At 36.3% G+C, this 21059-nt stretch overlaps 1 protein-coding gene across 1 annotated transcript in view; it reads left to right on the top strand.

Moving 5' to 3' along the window:
- Nucleotides 1–6383: 6383 nt before the first annotated feature.
- The window catches only part of LOC6567916 (neurotrimin), a 65120-nt gene continuing 50444 nt past the window's right edge, over nt 6384–21059 (top strand). Inside the window, 1 exon segment of the mRNA XM_032740098.1 lies at nt 6384–6705. The gene's annotated coding sequence lies outside the window, so the exon portion shown is untranslated.

The raw sequence follows: 21059 nt of genomic DNA, 5'->3' as shown, positions 1-21059 counted from the left end.
CAAATAAATTGTACATTTGTTGAATTTTATTGTTATTAGAGAGCACATTGAAATATTCGGAAACAAATGCACCACAGATGAGTAAGTCCAAATCTCGTTTTTAAGATACAAATTCAACGGCGCAATAAACCGGCGTAAAACACACAGAGAAAATAAAAAAAAGGAGAAAAGTTTTCGACGGAAGCCGTCGCAAGATGCCGGGTAATGGAAAAGCGTAATCGCGCAAAAATTTGCCTTGTACTCTGGCCATGATAAATGATTGTCATAAATAAAGAAAGGCCCAAACCCGATGGAAATTGATGTTTAAGACTTTTTTATCGCACGATTTTGTACGGCGCGACATTGGCCACATCCCCACAGATTGCTGGCATAACAGGGGAGGGCTGTTGGGGGGGTATAGAGGGGAACTGGGACAGGAGAGAGACCCTTACTCGAAGTCATTAATCACAAATCGGCAGAAAGCAGAAAGCCAAAAACCGAAACCATTTGTACAGCTAAAATCGTTATTCGGGGAGGCAGCACCAGATTAGATTGGCAGGTGAACTCTTTCAGTTTTAATTATGGCACGAAACAAACTAAGATTGCAGATGACTTTGTCGAGCTTTCACCTTGGAAACACTACATTATAAATTATATTTAGAAAACTAACTAAATGTATATCTAAAATAATTGACCTCCACAAAATGTACAGTTGAATATTTCTTTAATTCTTCAATATTAAATTGACTCATTCATATTCATATTCATATTAATTAACAAGTTGCAAATTTTCTATTGATTAATTAACACTTAACAGTTACAATTGTTTCATAATTGTATTTATTTATTTTAGTATGAGCTTGGGTAATTTAATGTTAAATGCATATTACAGTTATTTTAGGCAATTATGGACCCATATTCAAAATGAAACATATTAATTCGAATATCGAATTCACCATATGGCTGTCGATTACTGATTATTTATGAGTTAAACACGATTCATATGTCAGCATGTGACAAACACATTTACCCAGCGTGTAAATGCAATTATTTATAGGTGATCAATAGTGCACAGAGCCATATCCATATACTACATATATTTATGTATATTCATATATATATATATATATGGTTATTATAAACGTGCCTATGGGTGAATCGGTGAGCATTCGCACACGTGCTTTCGTCCCTTCCGCAGCGAAAGGGAAAGAGAGAGAAACTCGGAAACAGGAAAATCATCTTCTTAATCTTAATTGCGGCACATTAGCACAATAAACCAAACGAATGGCCAAACATTATCATAAATAAAACAGCAGCCAAGGACTATGGCTCAATGCACGCCAGGATGTCCGCCTGATTTCGGACATGTGTGTGTGTGGGGCGTACTCGTCTGTATTCGTGTATGTGTGTGAGAGTGTGTATAAATGTGTGTGATTCTTGCCAGGCTTTTATTTTGCCGTCAAATTTCGACCGGTTTAGCTATGGCTCGAGCTAAGTGCTTAAATATTAATAATGTAATATTGCAGCAGCCAGACACGCCCAATAGGGCAAACGAAGAAATGAGCATACTAAAGATTAATGCTAATGCATTTTTGCATGCCCACCCATATCCTGCATATCCTGTATCCTATGTATGTCCTGTGTGTCCTCACGTTCTATTCCAATTTCCGAGTGCAATTAGTTGTGTGAATAATTGTTAAGACCTTTGTTCGTTTTTCCCCCCCCAACCATATGGGGAATTTGCTTATGAATATTTGTTAAGCCAGTGCAGCCAGTGCAGCCACTGCCACAGTGCATGTCGAATGTTGTTTAACTGCCTTTTTGTTCGATAAATGAAAGATGAGCACAAACACTGCTGGGACAGCTCAACGTAGCTTCAATAAATCTCAAGCAATTGTCGCCTGACAACTTATCTTCGATATATGTGCGAAATAAACGTTTAAAATGTCTGCTTTCATCTCAGATGAACACTAATTTTAATTGAGCCTTTTCCAAACAACAAACAAGTTAGAAACGTTGGAGTCTGGCGTAACCGACAGCAGCATACTCTGCCACCAGTCTGATATCAGCGCGGAATTTTCATTAATGTGCCTTTTGAATTTGGTGCGCTTTGAGCTCTGAAGAATCATTAATGTGCCTTCTGGTGTCTCCAACTCTAAAATTACGGGAAATAAAGGACTCCCGAATTTTGGGGGTAGGCTGGGCGTTGCAAGGAAAGTTTGTTACCAGTCTTCATAAGAATTTCCTTGTTATCCACGTTCTAACATTTTTGGAGGTGGTTTTATTGATTTTTAGTAACGTCAGCTCAAAAATTGTCGAAGATATGGGGCAGAGGAAAGGCCGGTGTAGATAGCTTACATATTTAATTTTTTGGATTTTGGAAGAAGCTTTGCATTTTATGTTTTGAAATTGTTTATTTCAAATTGTTTAAGATATGCAATATGATCAAATTGCACTTGGAAATATATCAATTTTTGTATCCAGCCACTTTTATTCTAAGTTTATTAATTTAGAGACCTGAGTTCCAAATATTATTATGTTCTTTGGATGTCTCAAGATAATTTTATTTATTTTATTTATCCAACTTTCTATCTTAAAGGTTAAATCAGTTTTGCTCATTCAAAGAAATGGTGTACAAAATTAGGATAGACAGACTGACGAACAGACTGATATGTCTATATCGACTCGTCTGGCGATGCTGATCCAGCATGTATATATAATTTGTGTTCGGAGACGTCTCTTTAAATGCATGACAAACATTATAACAAAATTGCAATAACCGCCACAAGTGTATAAAAATCAAAATATTTATTTGCCAAGCTGCAATTTGTAGCAAAAATAATCATAATCGTAACTATTGCTCATTTCTGTCATTAAATTAATAAATAAAAGCCGTAAAGTGAAAACACAATTACCACAAGATACACACACACACACACACACACACAAACAGATAGCTGTAGTATCCCAAATGACAAATCCAAGAGAATAATTTATTGGCTTTAACACCTTTTTTTCCATTTATTTTATTACTATTTTGTTTTTTTTTTGTGGGCACTACAAGCGGGGAAAGCAAATGTGGCACGGGTGGTGGATTTGCGCATACCTACAAAAGTCAGGGGGGTGGTGAGTGCAACATGAAAAACTATTAGCACTTTCAAATTTTAAGCGGATTAAGTTGAGGCAGTTTAAGGGATATATGTACATACTGCAAATAGGGGTGGCTGTTGTCGCATCTGGTCAAACCATTCGGGCCAAAAACTCAAACAACAAATGCCAGCTGAGAACTGAGCCTTCTCCGCTTTTGCCGAAATTCAACTAATTTGCGGGCAGACAAACAGAAAAAAAAAACAGACAAAATTAACCGCAGTAAAGCAAATAAACAAAACAAAAAAATTGAGCATGAAAAAAAATGTGAAAATATGTGCGAGAGGTGGGCGGGGTGGGGCGTGGTCGCTTCAATGCGGCTGTTTACATTGCAAAAAGCATTCGAGTGCAGCGCAAACAACATTGAGCAACAACAACCTCAACTGGCAACTGACAACAACAACTGATAACAACAACTGCCAACAGATTGGCCTTGCAACATGGAGTTGCCACCGCACGCATACCCTCTGCGACCCACGTGATTCATGTAGGCTGAATACTTGCAGCACCCGCTCTCTTAAGCCCACCAATAGCATCCCTATTGTTGTTGTTGATGTTGTTCCTGCTGCTGCTGCTGCTGTTGTCAATTCAATTCAATTGTTTTGCCTTTTTGCGCAAATGTCCGGCAATCACAGCGCGGCTTGTTTGTCTGCCGCTTGTTTATTTGTTTGCCCATTTTGTAGTTGTTCTTCTACTTTTCGCTGCCCCCCCTGGCCGCTCCTTCAACTGTTATCAATTGGTTCCGTCCCACGACATCCGTGCTGCCCATCTGGTGTCGACTCCACCTCCACCACGTGTGTATGTAAGTGAGCGACAGTCAAGGGAAATGAAAGTGACACGGAGCGGGAGCAGCTTAGCTGAGCTGAACTGAGTGCACCAACCATCTCTCGAAGGACTCGCTCTGATCTGATATATAGCATATATATACAAAATTGAAGCCCTTTATATATTAGCATAAATTCAAAATTCACTAAGATTGCCTTGCCTCCAAACCAAAAAAAAAATAATTCTTTTCTGGGAAGCATAAATAACTCAAGTCATATTTTAAAAAAAAAAGTGGCAAACTTTAAAAGAGCCACAGTGCAATATTTATTTTGGAATTCTGAAAAAAAAAATGTATATGATTTTCAAACGAATTACAAATTTGTAGGCCTTCAAAGCAAAAGAAAAAAATATAATTTCATATTTATATCTAGAAAACAGAAATACTTCATTATTTTATTTTTTACGATTTTAGAAAAATGTTAGAAACATTTTTGGTTGTTTTTCCAATAATTACATTTTTAAATCACTTAGATTGCTTGCCTCAAATTGAAGGAAAACAAATAATTGACATTTCAGCTTTACAAATATATTGCGTATTTTCTGTTTGTTTTTAAGAAATATATTTCATTTACAATTTACAACAATTTTAAGAATTCAAAAATTCAATTTTTATCTTGCAGTTTTTAAATATTTAATATGTTTCTAGAAATAATTCAACAAATCGCCCGAAAACTATTTGGTTTGTTTGTTTTCTTAAAATCGAATTCTTGACTCAAATATTTTACAATCCAATTTTTTTTTAGGACTTCATTTATTTGATTTTTGAATATATTATCGTAGTAGATCTTATATATAAATACACTTTCCTCTGACTCCAACACAAAATACTAAATCAAAATCTGTATTTTTTTTCATAATATATGGTTCATCATCATGCTCTCAAATGCGAACTTGAATATTAAGAAAGTCAAAATCGTAGTTTGTTAAATTTGACTTTTAGTTATTTGGTTTTTTCGAGTAAATTCATTTACTAAACGGGTCTGGCTATATTTAGGCTTACAATATTAATTGTACATATGTAAATTTCTGAAATCCCCCCAAAAGTTTCAACGGTTAAAATAAAGTGCTGATGCTGATGCTGATGGTGATGGTGATGGTGATGTTGATGCTGTTGTTTGTTACACATTTGCCCCGATAAACCTGTCAAATTGCGGTTGATGTTCAATTTTCGGCAAGCAAAAATAATTATGGAAAACTGACTGACCAACAAAAACAACCGCAATTTTCTCTGTATTCGGAAAATGATGAGTGGCACAGCTGGTCACCTTTCGCTGTCTGCGGCAGCATCTATGACTTTATTTATGCAAATTTTTGTTACGAAACCAGCAACGGAGATTTAGTCTTCATGTTTTCCCCAAAAAAAAAAAAAAAATCTGAAAAAATCGTAAAAAAAAAGGTGGAAAAATGTTGAAATTAATTTCACGACGGCTTTTGTATGCTGCGTACATATTTTTGCCTCACTCTACAGAACAATATCATATTTTGCGTGACGCTGTTGTTGCTACTGCCGCTGGCCCTGTCTCTTGCCTCTTGCCTCTTGCCTCATGCCTCCTGTCACTGCCTTTGAGTCTGCCTCTGCGTCTGCTTTTGTTTATAATCCTGACCTGTGGACTTTTTCGGTATTGCCATCATCATCATCATCATCAGCATATAACGACATTTTATAAAGGTTTTCATTCAGTTCCGCGAACAACATTAACAACAAAAACAACAACAATAAACTGCTAGCGACTGTTCTTATCAGGCTGACCCGTGGTGTAGTTTGCTGTTGAGGTTGGGGTTTGTCTCATCTGCGCCTCTGTTTAGTTTTAATTACACGCGACTCTGCTTTGCTGGTCATGCACCGTTATTTTGTGGCATGTGACAGGAGCGGGTTGAGGACGAGACAACTGCGTTTGAGCACAACAAAATGTTTGCAGCGAACATGTTGCAGGCAACTTGCCGAGGGTTGCAAATGAAAATTACCCCTCATCACAAGGGAAATAAATTCGGAGTCAGTGAAGAAATTTTACTCACAGAGAGAGAGCGAGAGAGAGGGGGAGAAAGAAATTTATGTTTTACTTAAGTACATTTAATAGTATTATTATAACTTAAAAAGTACTTTAGCTTAAAATAATAAATACAAAATACGAGTAATAAATAAAAATATATTCTAACATTTTTGTTCGACGATCGCCGTGGGAAAAATTCCTAAAAGCTGTCATTGGCCGATTGACGAACTACTCCTTGTCGCCCAGTTGAATTCGCCGCGATTGCCTGTTGTGCTCGCTCTCGTTGCCAGTTGCCAGAGTCAAGCCGACTTGAGCCGACAGCACACGAAGCATGGCGCACGAGTGTCTCGAAACGAACAAATAACGTTAATCGGCAACACGCGCTCAGCAAAAAGCGTTTAGTAGAAAGTGAACTCTTACACAAAGTTGACACGCTGCGCGCGCGTTCGCGTTTTACAAACAGCTCCTGCCTCAGACAAAAGATGCATGCAACTTGAGTTTGGTAGACGCTACAGATACTCAGATACAGATACTTAATCACAAAGTGCGAAGCAATTTCGCTTCATGAGTTAATTAATGTGTGCAAGTGATTAACTATTTCTGTGTGTGTGTGCTAAACTAACCTAAACTAACTAAGTTAATAACTAATTAACTAACTGCTAAAACATAACATTATCTTGAGGATTACTTAAACGCATACATAAAAAGTTGCTAATAATAAATACGTGATTGTGCTTATTTTCTGGCTCTTACCAACAATAAGGTAATCATTTGCAGTGTATATGAAAAAAAAATTATTAGTTGTCATCATACTGATTTTTATTTATTTAAATAAATAAATATAAAACTACAAAATGTATAAATTAAAAAATATTAAAAATATAACTCATAATAAATAAGTGTTTGTGGGTATTTTTGGCTCAAACTTTTTGGGAAAACTTTTGCAGTGTATATAAAAATATGAAAGTTAATTATTGTCATCATTTTTATTTCATTTCATTATTAAGAAATCTCAATTAAAAATCTTTTTTTTTTTATAATTAATGAGTTCCCTGGTCTTAAGAATGTGAGAATCGTATGCAACATTCACTTGAGGATTACTTAAATTATTAAGTGTAATTAATATGACAATAGTTATTTAAAAATAAATAAACATAAAAAAGACTTTACCTAAAATAGATAATTAAGAAATATTAAAAATATAACTACTTAAAAGTATTGAGAAAAATTAAGTACTTAATTTGAGTGCATTGAAGTGCAAAACATTATTAAAAAAGAAAATATATTATATACTTGCAATTATTTAAACTGACATCGAATTGCACAAACACACACACAAGAGAGATAGACAGAGAGAGAGCGAGAGAGGGAGAGAGAGAGAGAGAGGAGCTACTCGTATAAAATACACCTTGGCAAAGCGCACTGAATATCGCATTAAGGATATAAACGTGTACGTGCTAAAGAGACAAAACCAGCCAACTTTGGCCAACTTGGCCAAGTCATCCAAGTCAGCCAGCCAAGTTAGGCCGGCAGTGTTTACATTTTAGATTTTATGAGATAATACCCCCAAAACACAATAAACACCCAGAATCAACCCAGCAAAACGAAGCAAAAATAAAATCATGAGTCTGGCAAGGGGGGTGGTAAGTGGGTGTAGAGGAGGGGTGGGGGCGGTAGGGAGCAACCGCGAAAGACGCAGAGAAATGTGCATTGCTTGCCACATTTACGGCTGCCAAATAAATACAGCAACAATAACACGGCAACAATAAAAACGCCAACGTCTCAGCCACAAAACACACACTCACAAAACTTGGCCCACAACGCGTGCGAATATATATATATATAAATATATATATACATATGTATATATATACATATATATGTTAAATGTAACAAAACCAATTTTCATTGTTTAGCCGTGGGACGCTTTGTGGCCCGAAAAGAGGCGCCAAAATGCGAGAAACCAAAAAGTAAAGCTGAAATTTCCATCAAGAAATAGAAAATGACATAGAAAAAAAGCGACGACGACGTGTGAAAAGAAAGCAAAAGCAAAGCAAAAACACATCCATATGTCTGAGACAAAATACATATATATATATATATATATATATGTGTATATACGCATATGCAGACAAAGGATATTGGCTAACACACCCACACCCACACACACACACACATACGAGCTGACACTCTTATTTGATATTCTTTCCTGCACATTTGGATTTTTGCCTATTTTGTCTACTTTTTGTGTTTTGGTATTTTTCTATTTAGTTATGTTAATGCTAATGGCAATAAATACATGCGGGAATTTACAGTTGAGACGAGCCAAGCACCAAATAATCCTTAATTATTAGTAGCGACTTAATTTCAGCACGCCTTCTCTCTCCCTCCCTCTCACTCTTTCTCTCTCACTCCCTCTCTCTGTCTGTCTGTTTCGCTTGCTCAGTCAGCTCTACTTGGGCCGCTACTTGCCTCAATGTGGTGCATAAATAAGTCGTTTGCAGCTGTTGGTTTGCCATTTATTTGAGTGCCCGATTAGGCCAACAGCCTACGAATTGTTTTTGGTGCGCATCTCAATTTTGTTAGTCGCGGCATTCGTTGCGGTTGTCTTAGATGTGGCTAACTTGCCTAACCACATACAGGATTGCCACAACACACTCACACACACACTCTCACACATACATCCGCATACACTTCCGCAAAAATCAGGCTTTTAATTCGGAAAAATGTTTTACGAACTGATACAAATATTATTTTTTACGAAATAAATTCGAAATACTTGCAAAATTAATTCTAATGATACAAATTAATAATCTTTAATTCTGCCTACTTTTACTAAATATTTTCTATGTTTAAGTAACATATTTCTTTATTATAATATGAAACAACTCAAAAAAAAATTCAATAAAACATTCAATTTTTTGTTTTGCTTTTTAGAGTGATTAAAAAAACTATTTATATACAATTCTCTTGCAAATTTCTTTATGAAACTGAATAAAATATTTAAATTTGTAAGTTTATCTTTGCAATTATAAAACTAAATATAAAGTAAAATATTTCATTTGGCGTTTATTTATTTCTTCTCTTTGGAAATTCTATTTTCTAAATTCTAAATAATAATTTATATCAGATCGTTATACTTTATCAAATCCATATCTTTTCAGCTCACTTTTTTTTTTGAGTGTAGGCAGAGACACGCACAGTCGACTGACTATCTGTCGCCTAATGCAATTGATTTGTGTCGACTAATTCGGTTGGGGTCGTTTATTATTTTACTGTAGGAGACCTACACACACACGTCACACACACACACACACACACACACACACACACACTCACACACACACACACACATGTACTAGGCACTAACCTCTTAACAAGGCAGAACCTGTCAAGCACTGTGGAGGCAACTGCCAGTCTTAATTCCATTAGCACAGTCATAGCCAAAGCAATAGCACCACTCCATGGCGATGCCTTTGTTTCACTTCATTTTATTTCAGCTTCATTGGTTTTTCTTAGCCCCAATTTTTCCACACACACCCACACACACATACACACTGGCACCGAAAAATTGATTGATAATCAATTGAGAGGATTTTCTTACGCCTACGACTTGCGTTCGCATTTCTTTTCCTTTTCCCACAATTTTCGTGGCTCTTTTGTCTAGCTGCGGTTTTGGGCTTTTTTTTCTACTTTGTCTACTTTTGGATTTTCTGGTACATGATACGCTTTAATCTGCTCGCGGGGCATGGTGGGTGGGTGTGGGTGGCAGCTGGCCGAAGTGGTGCATATGTGGTGGTCATGCCACAAGTTGTTCTCGACTCTCAGCTTGATTTTCCTGTTGCTCTGCTGCCTTTGTTTTGCCGCCGGTCCTCTTGTTGTTGGGGGGGCATTAAGCGCTTTAAGTAATTTATAAACGCCTTTGACTCGGCAAAAACGAAGCGAAACAAAACAAAACAAAACAAAAGCAATAACAATTCTATTGGATTGGTTATTTTCCGTTCACTTTGGCAAGTCTCTATTTTTTTTATCGCCTGCCTTCAACTGGCATCTGTATTGTAATTGTTAGGCTTTGCTGTCTGTCTGACAATGAGTTTTCTTTGTCTTAATTTAATACGATTAGTCAGTTAACTAACCAGGCCAACTAGCACTCAGCCATGTTACACTTAAAAGTGAAATTTCCTCTTTGTTTCATTTCATCTCGAAATTAAATACTTAAAACATTGTGATATCACTCAATTAATTACTTTAACTGTCTATAATTTTATAGACATTTAAATCAAGGCCACAACAAAAATATATGTTTAATTCATAAAATAAATTTAATTTTCCTGTGTTCATCAAGTCATAATATGATTTTTCAGTTTGCTGCATTTATTGCAACATCTTTTTTTTTGTGTACAACTTTTGCATTCAATCATCGCAAGTGAAAATTAAGTTCCTTTGTAAAATGTTCCTGCAACATTTTGTAAGCCTTTATAGTAACAGTGTTCTCTTAATGTCCACATTCATTTAGACCCATGTTTTGTGCTAAAATTAGATCTGAAAATGTGATATTAGATCGAAACTCATGTTATATATTCAACCCGAAACAAGCATACAGACATGGGACCAATCTGATAAAAGTGTCCAACTGAATGAATAGTGCATTGGCAATTTGAAATTTCGTTAAATTTAGTTAAATATTTCATATGATTTTCACTCGAACACTCGCTCAACAATGTGGAGTAAATTGAGCAGAAATTTGCAAACAACAAAAATATTTCATCGATTTTGAATAGGCGCACAAATATGCATTTGAAAATTTAATTTTCTTATAAATAATAATAATAAATGTTCATTAAGTTAATATTGGAACTTCTCATTGTGCTCGCTAAGGCTACATTTTGCCACATTAAATTCTTTCTTGTTCTTTTTGTCACTTGGCAGTCATTTATTTCATTGCAAGTTTCAAGTTTATTAATAAAGTTTGTCATCTACTAATGCGATGCTTGCAACAAGAAAAGTACTGCCACGGATGCAAAATTTATTTGTAAGAAACAATATATATATTTATATATATTATTGCTCTGTTCTACTTTCGTGTCTTGTCACATTGTATATTTAATATAATTTTTTTTTGGGGGAAGGCGTATGAGCCCGTTCAGCGGTAGTTGTTATAAAGTTTTTAATTAAATTTCATTCTGGCTTTCTGAATGACTCTGTCGCTGTTCTGAATGTTTGTGTGTCAGCATTTCCTTTGCCATTTTCTCGTAGCCAGTAATGTATGCCACCGTTGAGTTCTCTCTCATCTCTGACTGCTCCTGTTTCTCCGTCTCAGACTCAGTTTTGCCCAACAGAAGACAGTTGTTGTTGTTGCTGTTGCTGTTGGCGTTTCTGTTGCCTGGCTGGCAACCTTTCTTTTGGCCCGACTTGGCTATCATTATTACAATATTTGTAAATGCTCAACGGGGCATGGCACCAAATATTTAGTCGCTCTTTGCTTGTGTACCCAAAATATTTGCGCACAAAGTTAAAATGCTTCAGCTTCAAGTTTTGGCATGTGCTCTAGTCTTAAATTGGTATTGGTTTACATGCGGCGGCTGCTGCTGCTGCTGCTGCAGCTGTTCGTCTTCACAGGCCACTTTAAAAAATGTTAAAGCCCAGGCAAATAAGTTGAAGACGAAGAAGAAGAAGAAGAGTTCGGCCTATGGACACATTATAAATCTAATTTTCAGCCATGACTAATGGCCAACGAACGAATATGTGGCAGTCTGCTGGAGGTGAAGGTCCTTCAGCAAAAGAAAAAAGAAGAAAGTGTATTCATCGAGGAATCGCTGCGAACGCCATTTTGCACGAATTTCACGCTCAATTTGAAGTAATTTTTCAAAGCTCTGCTCAAGTTTCTACTAATTACGCGCCTTTCCTCAGCTGACAGGTTTCCCTCAACAGAAACAATATCAACAACAACAACAAAAGCAACTTTCTACGCGAATTCAGGCAAAAACTTTCTTCATAATACATATAACAAATCTTTGCAAGGATTTTCTCTGCGCGCTGACTTGCTGACGGATTGGCAGGCGTTATCCCGGCAACATCCTTTATTTGTTATGCCTAGCATAAAATATATATATACATAGATATATATGTATATGTGTGAAACAGCAAAGACTAATTCTTGTGCCATGTTTCAGGCAAAGCCTTTTATTTTGTAGCCTACATTGCTGCTGTTTGAGTGGAAGCCATGCAAAAGTTTGCTTATTTTTCTTTCACTCGAGCTTTAATTTGGGAAATTTTATTTTCGCTGCTTTTGTCGTTGAAATGCATTGTTACGGGAAATCATCAAATCAGGATATAGTTGAGTTTTGCATTTAGATTCTTTTTTTCGGTGTGCCCACAACAATTTCCATAGCAGCTGCCATTCAACCTTTTCATTTTCTTTTTTTTATTTGTGGCCAAAATAGAAGTTGATGCTATTGTGAAAATGAAAGGTTTTTATTCTGTGCCTATAATAACAAGAAAATGGATTCACAATTGTGCGCCAACCTTTTCATTGCTCATATATTTTGAGAAAGGTTAACTTAAATAATAATAAAAAAAAAACAAATCAGATATTGAGATCTTGAGATTAACACCGTAAATATCTAGCTTTGTGCTGGCTTAAACTTATACAAAAAAAAAAAAACAAAATGAATTCTTAATGATAAAATAATAAAATAATTTTCGCTTTGAAACTTTAAACGATGGCCAGTCTTTTCAGTCTTTTCAGAAATTATTGCCGTATAATAATTTTGGTTAAGTTAAATTGAAACTTCCCGTGAAACACTTCAGTTAAAAGTTTATAATTTTTCCATTTAACTCAACTAGCTAAAGTTTCAAACAAAATTCATTTGAGGCAAGGTGTGAAAACTGTTGCAAGGCAACGCTTTTCCAATATTTTGTAGCCTAATTAAAACAGTAGCCTTGGCTGTAGGCAAACAATGTTCGGCATCATAATAATTTGAGCGGATTAGCATCCCCTACCACACCTCAGACCAATTTAATGATTATAACTTCAAAATGCTCTTTGCCCATGTCAAAACTGGGCAAATTGACTTTAAGTGGAAATGTTGCTGGTGTGTTAAATTGCGTTTCGGGCGGTTTTTCGGGTGATTCAAGCCACAAACGTTATCGATTTTAAGTGCAAAAGGCAGGCAATCACTTCAATTCAATTCGATTCATTTAATTTCGCATACATATTGCAACAACAATGTGCATTTCAGATAACTAAAAATGCTTCTGCTTGGTGTCTGCCTGTGTGCAATTATTATAATTAATTTGTTTGCCAATGCTTTTATTTGCATTCGAACGACGTTTCAATTTGCATGCCTCAATTTCCTCACAGAATGCATGCCTCAATACCAATAATTAAATTGAAAATGCCATTCAAGAACAATCGCCTTAGGCATTATTACTTGACTTTGACCATCAATTTGTGCAAATTTGTAAAGAATCTATCTAATTTAAAGGTTATTTCTTTATGTATAACCACAACTGTAATGCAGAAAGCAGCAATTTAAAAATTTTAAGAAAGAACTTCAAAAACGATTTGTATTTGTACATTTATAAAATAGCAAATAGTCTTTCAAATTAATATTGTTTTTTATATGATAAGAAGTAATTTCTACAAACAAATGTTTCTAGTTTTCAGGACGATTTTCATTTTGTGATTTTTCTAAAACTCAATGCAATTTTTTCTCGGCATGTTTTATATGAATTTCCTTGTAATTCCTTTATCAAAAAAAAAAAGAAAAACAAATGGAAAATCATTTGAAGCGAGGGCACAATTCCAAAAATAGAGTCGACAGACTCTTAAGTCCAGACACTGTTGAGAGTAACAATTACTGCAGCCAATTAATCGACGCTGTTTCTGTTCGTTGCACGCTGACAGCTCACAATGTGTCCCCATTTATTGGCCATGTCAGTGGTGACGTCTCAGCTGGGTGGCACGAGTGGGTGGTGTCTGGTTTAGGCCGCGTTAATGCTGTTGTGGTATGAATTTTGCCGTCCCAACTAATGATTTTGTCTTAATAAAGATATATTTGCAGCACAATGTAGGTTTCTACTGTTTACATTACGATAGTAAAAATAATACAGAGAAGGGATAATAAATGACGGAAAATATATTTATAAATAAACATATATGTATATAGGAAAACAGAGTATGCATATAAATATATGCTTAACAAAATATTTATAAATATGTTTATTTGAGAACATGTTTGACTTTCGGCCGACATTTTCATGTGCGTTTGAGTTGAATTGAAATTAATTTGAACAACTTAAATTTACCAGCAAGTTGACTTCGTCCACACTACATTATTAATTGACTGGCTGTGCGTGTCACTGCTACTTACTAGGGAGTCTCCATGCCCATTCCCAACCCCTATTTCAAGGCTCTACTGTAGGTGCTGTGCCGTGTGCAGTGTGCCGTGTGCCGTGTGCCGTGTGTCGTGTTTATTAATATGCAAAATTAGCGCTTTACGATTCGTTAATTAAAATTCTGTCGTTGCCAGCAAATGAAAACGAAAATGAATGAAAAGCGCCCTTCCTTTTCTTTCCCCCCTATTTGACTTTTAATAGTGTTCATTAGTTTATTGAAGTGCTTGTGGGGGCGGCTTAAATTATATTTGACTGTGAAAGATGCTTATTACAACAGCAGTCGAGTCAAGTCGAGTCTCTCCCCTTCGCTCTCTCGACTCACATGCTTGTAATTTCATTAGCATTCGTAGCACACAGTCGCACATACATATCGAAATATCGAAAGTCAGTCGCTGATGTGGAAACTTTCAACTAGGCCATTAGAAGGCATAGTCCTTGTACAATTTATTTTATCGATGCTACCATAAAATAAAACAAATGGCCATTGGCAGCAGCATTGCCCGCTCGGATCAATACACAAAAAAATGTCGAGAGAAAATGCGAAAAAGAAAAGCCTTTGGCACAAAATCAAAAGCAATACAAACACATTAAGATTTAGTGATATAATTTGTACGCACTCAAGCGTCGTTAAACCGACAAGCAATAATAAACAAAGACAGACCCCTCCCCGCACTCCCCTACAAATGTGGTGTGTATAAGTACAAACTTTAGCAATAGAACGATGCCACAAAACAGGCATAAATGTATACTATGCTCGACTAGCCAAAAAAAAAAAAAACAACAACCAAAAAAAAAAAAAAGAGAAGAAACTTATAATTGAATATTAAGACACTTTGCCGTTTAATGTGGTAATTATAGTTAATAGCAGCGAAGCAAGTCAAAGTCAACGGTTCGAAAGAAACATAGGCCAAAGAACCAAAATTCAAAAGAAAAACTTTTTCTATGGCCAGCAGCGGGCTCAACTCAACTCAGCTCAACTCAACTCAACACAAGTCAGAGTCAGTGCCCCTGCCACCGAACCTTGCCCCTGCGGCTGAGGCTCAGTCTGAGGCTGAGGCATTAAGCCAACGCCTAAGCAGAAAAGCAAGCAACAGCTTTTGTCCCGCCACACACACGACTAAAGTTTAGGGAAACTAACAGACGGGGGGCAGGGGCATGGCATGGCGTGGAAAAGTGTTTAGCAAGTGCTGCTGACAGCCACGACAAAGTCACTGCCTCAAACTTTTTTCCGCGCACACACAAACATACAGACAGCCGTAGGCTGCTCCTAAATAAGTAAGTGCCCCAGACGGAGAGCATTTGGCTTTCATTCCGCCGACTTCTACTTGCCTAATTCCGGCTGACTGCAATTGAAATTTCAAGACACGATTATTAATTAACCCGAGCAGCTAAACGAAAACATGAACAGCGAACAACTAATTAGCTGCTTTCTTGTTTTTCATTTATCGAGCTGAATTTCAGAGCAGCGTTCAACTCGAATTGATGTTTGTGTAAACAAGCTGCTTAATTTGGTGACTACATAGCGCCAACTATACACAGTGCGAAATAATTGTGCACAAGCTGTACAGTAAGCAGTGTTTGGCGCAACAGAAAACTGTCTTTTGCAATAGCAATCGCAGTAGCAAAAGCAAGAAATATTGCATTCTGTGCTTAGTTAGTCGTGCTTAGTTTAATTCAAAGTCTTCAAATTGCTTAATCAAATTAAGTTAGCTTTAATCAAACAGTCAATAAATAGCCGCATTAAAAACATCTTCTTCGTCAGGCAAGTTTCCTCCTATATCCGTATCATAATCAATATTAAATTTGCAATTACCAAGAATAAAACAGAAGTTCGATACGGGTCGATTCGTGCTTAAGAATTCGGTTTTTCTTCGAGTGTATGACATGTCAATCTCAGCCATATCTACACGTTGTTCGTCAAGCTAAACACAGTTGCTTTGCATAACCAATTTGTCAACTGTCAGAGAACATCGTGTACTTGGGCTATCGAGCTGTCGCTGCAAACAAAAGGTGAACATTTCACCCTGTCTACTTGCGACACGTTTTCACCCAACCCCTCCCCTTGCTCGTTCTTTCTTACAATCGAGCCCTTTCCCTATCGGTCGGTCAATTTGGGCTGTCAAGTGTGACGGGCTCGCGGTTATTGTGCAGACCTGGTCGCCTGGCCATGTGAGTAACTGTACACTTCGGACTCTTACTTAAATTTGCCAGAGTCTTTTGTAAGGAACCAACAAACGAAATAAACACACACACACACACACACACAAAGCCACGCCTGTCACTGAAATTAATGAGCATGCTGTCAACGTCAGCAGCAGCAGAAAGGAGAGCAGGATGAACTTGAGCATTTGGATAGAATGACTTGACTCGTCTTAGCTGTCCATCAGGTGGGCCATCAACTTGAGACAAGCTACACAGTTTCTTTTTGTCTCTTTCTCACTTGCTTGAAGTCAGCGCAGCTTATGATAGCCAATAAATAAAATTAAGTCTGTTCTTAAATGCGCTTTTTTTTTGTTTGGGACGAAAGCAAAATTGATTTAGACAGAAGCATTTCACGCATTAGGACATTAAGCTTCCTGAGAAAGAAAGGTAGAGTCATTTCAAAAAATTAACTAATCAACTAATTTCTAGTTTTCAAATTAAATTGTTTAAAGAGTCCAAGAATTTATTTCCTAATTTCTAAGTCAATTTCCTAAATCGTATTACAATTATTAATTATTGGTTTTGGGATTAACGATAGTAATAGTAAAATATCTGGTAAGCTTGGAAAGCGTTCCGATAAAAAATCTACTTTTATTTAATTTTAAGATTTAATTTAAGTACATATTAAGTTAACAATCAATTTAAATAAATTTAAAAGGAATAAATTAAATTATACATTTGAAATTAAAAAAATTGTAGAGGATATAGAAAAAATGTCAATATTTATTATCAGGTTTGGGGAAATTAATTGTTACTAGCTTAGTATTAAGGAAAATGAGGCAAGACAGATGAAGCACATCGCATCCTAATTTTTCCGAGTGTAGTTGTCAGCACAATATTCTGCTTATTAATAAAACCATACAAGAGACTAACAGGCCTAAATTATGAATTCAAGCAAGACATGTTGTCATCAAGTCGACAAATGTGATAACTGCATATCCTTTTTAACCTACCTAATTCAAATCACCTGATCCGAGTCCTGTCCTTTGGGAGTGACCTGTGCATCTGCTGGCTTCACTTCGTCGAGGCTTCCTCGCAAATTGGAGCCGGCTAATGCTGCTCATAACATATTATGATTGCCACTGTTGATTTCACACCAACAGCTGGCTGCTACTCTTATTGTTGCCAATTTGGACATGTATGTTGTCATATTTGACATTGGGTTAACCCACACACTCAAGCTAACTTTTCCCTTTGGAAAGCCACTGGCAACTGTCACGGCCAAAACACATATAACTAATACGTGGCGAAATCCTTTTCTTGTTGCTCATATCTATTACAACTAATAATGGGTAAATTGTGGAATTGCTTGGCAGAAGAGAGAGAGAGAGAGAGAGAGAGCTAATCTTTGAATAGGGTATTTACTGGTCGTGCTTGTTGTTTTGCCCTGCATTCAGAAATACGCGGTTTCTTGCTAGCTACTTTTATGTCACATACTGTGTGGATTTATATTCAGAATGATTGTCTCTTATCTGTAATCAACCCAACCCAATCCAAACCCAACCCAATCCCCATTTTTGTAGTTCGATTTTTCTAGTCATCAGCGGCTTTTTCCTTGTTGTTGTTTGTTTTGGTTTCTTTTTTTGTTGCTTTTTTTTCGCCCACAGAGCTTACTCATTTATGTGTGTTTGCCTGGCGCGTTTGTTTACAATATTTACTTCAATATTTACTTACTTTAGGTGGCAACAGATTGCCATCGGCTTATGTTGCGCCCTTTTCCTACTCTTCTATGATTGGGCATGTATAGCTTTATATATGCTGATTGTCATTCAATGCGGTTAGGCCTTTAACCTCTGAACTTAAAAAAAAAATATATATATATAAATAAATGAAAATACATAAAAAAAATAAATAGGATGTTTTGCCACGCCAGAGTAGAAATTTGGAATAATGGTTTTGGTTGCGGTTTTTATGTTGGCAATTTTTCATGTTGCCATTTGATTTGATTTATGGCTTTTGTTGTGTCATACGATGGCTTTAGAGGTCAGCAGGTTGTTGTCAAACTGTTCAACAATATTGAATTTGTATTACAGAAATTTTGTCAACTGTTTAATATTCTCTTATGTATTTGAATTTATTTGAATGTAATGAAATTAGCAGAAATAATTGTATTTAATTTAAATTGTATCGAAAGAAATTACAATTTAACAACAGCTCTTCTGCGCTTCCTCTTTTTCAATATGTGCAAGGCTAATAGTCAGCGCTGAGTTGGCCAATATACATGCGTATAAAGTATTTTCAAATGTGTCCACATGACTTGCTTATGCACACAATTATTCCAACTCCCACATAGACAGTATTTATGCCGCTACGCGGATTCTTGTTTATTTCCACTTGAAGGCTCCACTGAATGCTGATGACGTTCACATCAAATAAGGTAGGAGGTCTCCTCTGGTAACAAAGGGGGGTGACACAGCCCAAGTGCTTTGCATGAAGGATATAAAAAAAAAAAATGTAAAAAGCAGCAAAAGCTAAAACTGCAATCCTGTGGCAAATGAGGGATAATTCATTTCGGCATAATAAATAAAGCCGTAATTGCTAAGTGAATCCACAGCCCCAGGTCTAGTGAAACCAATACATACTTTAACTACACTGGGGAAAAATAATATACAGAACTGTGAACTGATTAATAAGTGAATTATATGTCATTTAATATTATTAAAGTAACTATTATTTCTGGCTTAATGTGGAAGAGCATATAATAAAAATAAATATAAATTAAACGTGATTAATTAAATTAAAATGTAAAATGAAATAATGTATATAGGAAATTGTAAAGTAACATTTACTAAAATTATCAAATCGAGTTTAAATTAGCTCTAAAATCCATAATTAGTATTAGTTCGGATTTGTTAAGTAGTTTTGTACCTTATTCAAAATTGTTTTTTGCTCAGTGCACAACCAGAGGCAAGGACCTGCGCACTGCACATAATAGATGAGATATGTTTGCTGCAGCAAAAGTGCATTGCATTAGCTAGCTGGCTGAAACAAGACGATAATGTGGCAAGAGCGCAAGTCGGGGCAAGTCGGGGCAAGTCGGAGGCAGAGTACAAACATCAAAGAGCTCAGCTTACTGTACTGGAAATATTTTCATAATTCATATCATAGGCAGCATCGATCCATTGGCCAGTGGGCCAAAGATTTATAGTGTTGCACCGCCCAGGGGGAGTAGCTTGAGATATTTGTGTGTGGATATATATATGTAGCAGCGTCCATTCATAACATGCAATACTTTTAATGTAAGCATGGTGTATATATACATATATGCATGTTTATGTGCCACATGTCGCATCATGCAGCTCAGCAAAATCAGCGACCCAACTTGACATGTGTACTGTACTACTTCGCTTTTCAAATCTGGTGACTGACAGCAACTTTACAGACGCACAAGTACTCGTACAGACTGAAGTGGATGAGGCGGCGACTCCAGTTAACCTTTAAGCCGCCCCTACCCAAAAATACTTGAGAATCTGTCTTTATGTCTGATGCGAGCTTGTGCCATTCGTTTGGAACATTTTAATAATCTTTTATCGAGCGCATCTAAGATCTTTTATATATATATATAAAAAAAAAGAAGTTCTTTAGCAACCTAAGTATTGAGTGGGTGCAGCTTGTATGTGTGTGTGGCAGTGTGTGTGTGTGTATGGGTGTGTGGGTGTGTGGCAACATGTGCGAACTCAACACATTGTTGCTGTGTCAGATCTCATTTTGACTGGGCGAACTTGTGGCCTGAACTTTGAACTAAGCTTTTGTGTGTGTGTGTTTGTCTGTGTGTGCGTCGTTGTCGCACTTTACAAGTTTTAGCTCCCCCCCTTAAGCAGAAGCTGCAACAGCGGCAGAGACCAGCGACGCTTTCATCATTTCGATATCAACATTTCATTCCTGTTAAACTTGGCTTTGTTCTTCGGTTCACAGTTGTCTGTGCATGCATTATGCACTCAGAAACAAAATCGCCCTAATATCAAAATTGCACTTTAAGATAAAGTTGTTAAAGAAAAGTATCTGCTTTAAGATTAGAATGTTTATCTTTTTAATTTTCATTCATAATTGTTTAGTGCACTAAGCGAACGAGTCGAATTGTAAGTTCAAACAGATTTTATGGCCTAAAATATTAGCCTTTTATGGGTAACAGTGTTGACTTATTTTCTACACCGTGTGACCAATTCTAACCCCAACAAAGTATAAATTTACTACAGAAATATTTAATATTAAATATTTCAAAACAGTTGATAAGCTAAGCGTTGTTTTTTTTTAAACTTTTACTTTTAGAAAGATACAAGCTTAGAAATTTGCTGCCCTTGGATCCAAAAGTATGGCCCGTTTCTTAAATAAAAGACCATAGATATTTATCTGTATCTAAATATATTGAAATAGAGATCTATCTAGATTTGTACAGTCCACGCTAAAAATCTGGTCGATTTTTTTCGAGTGTAGCTGCGATTGGACGGGTTTGTCAGGACAATTGCTCGCATGCTCAAGTTGGATTTTTGTATTAAAAATACGCCCAAGCTGATG

The sequence above is a fragment of the Drosophila grimshawi genome, unplaced genomic scaffold (assembly GCF_018153295.1).
Source record: "Drosophila grimshawi isolate 15287-2541.00 unplaced genomic scaffold, ASM1815329v1 contig_311, whole genome shotgun sequence".
In the NCBI taxonomy this organism is placed as follows: Eukaryota; Metazoa; Arthropoda; class Insecta; order Diptera; family Drosophilidae; genus Drosophila; species Drosophila grimshawi.
This window is presented reverse-complemented; position numbering and strand designations above follow the sequence as displayed.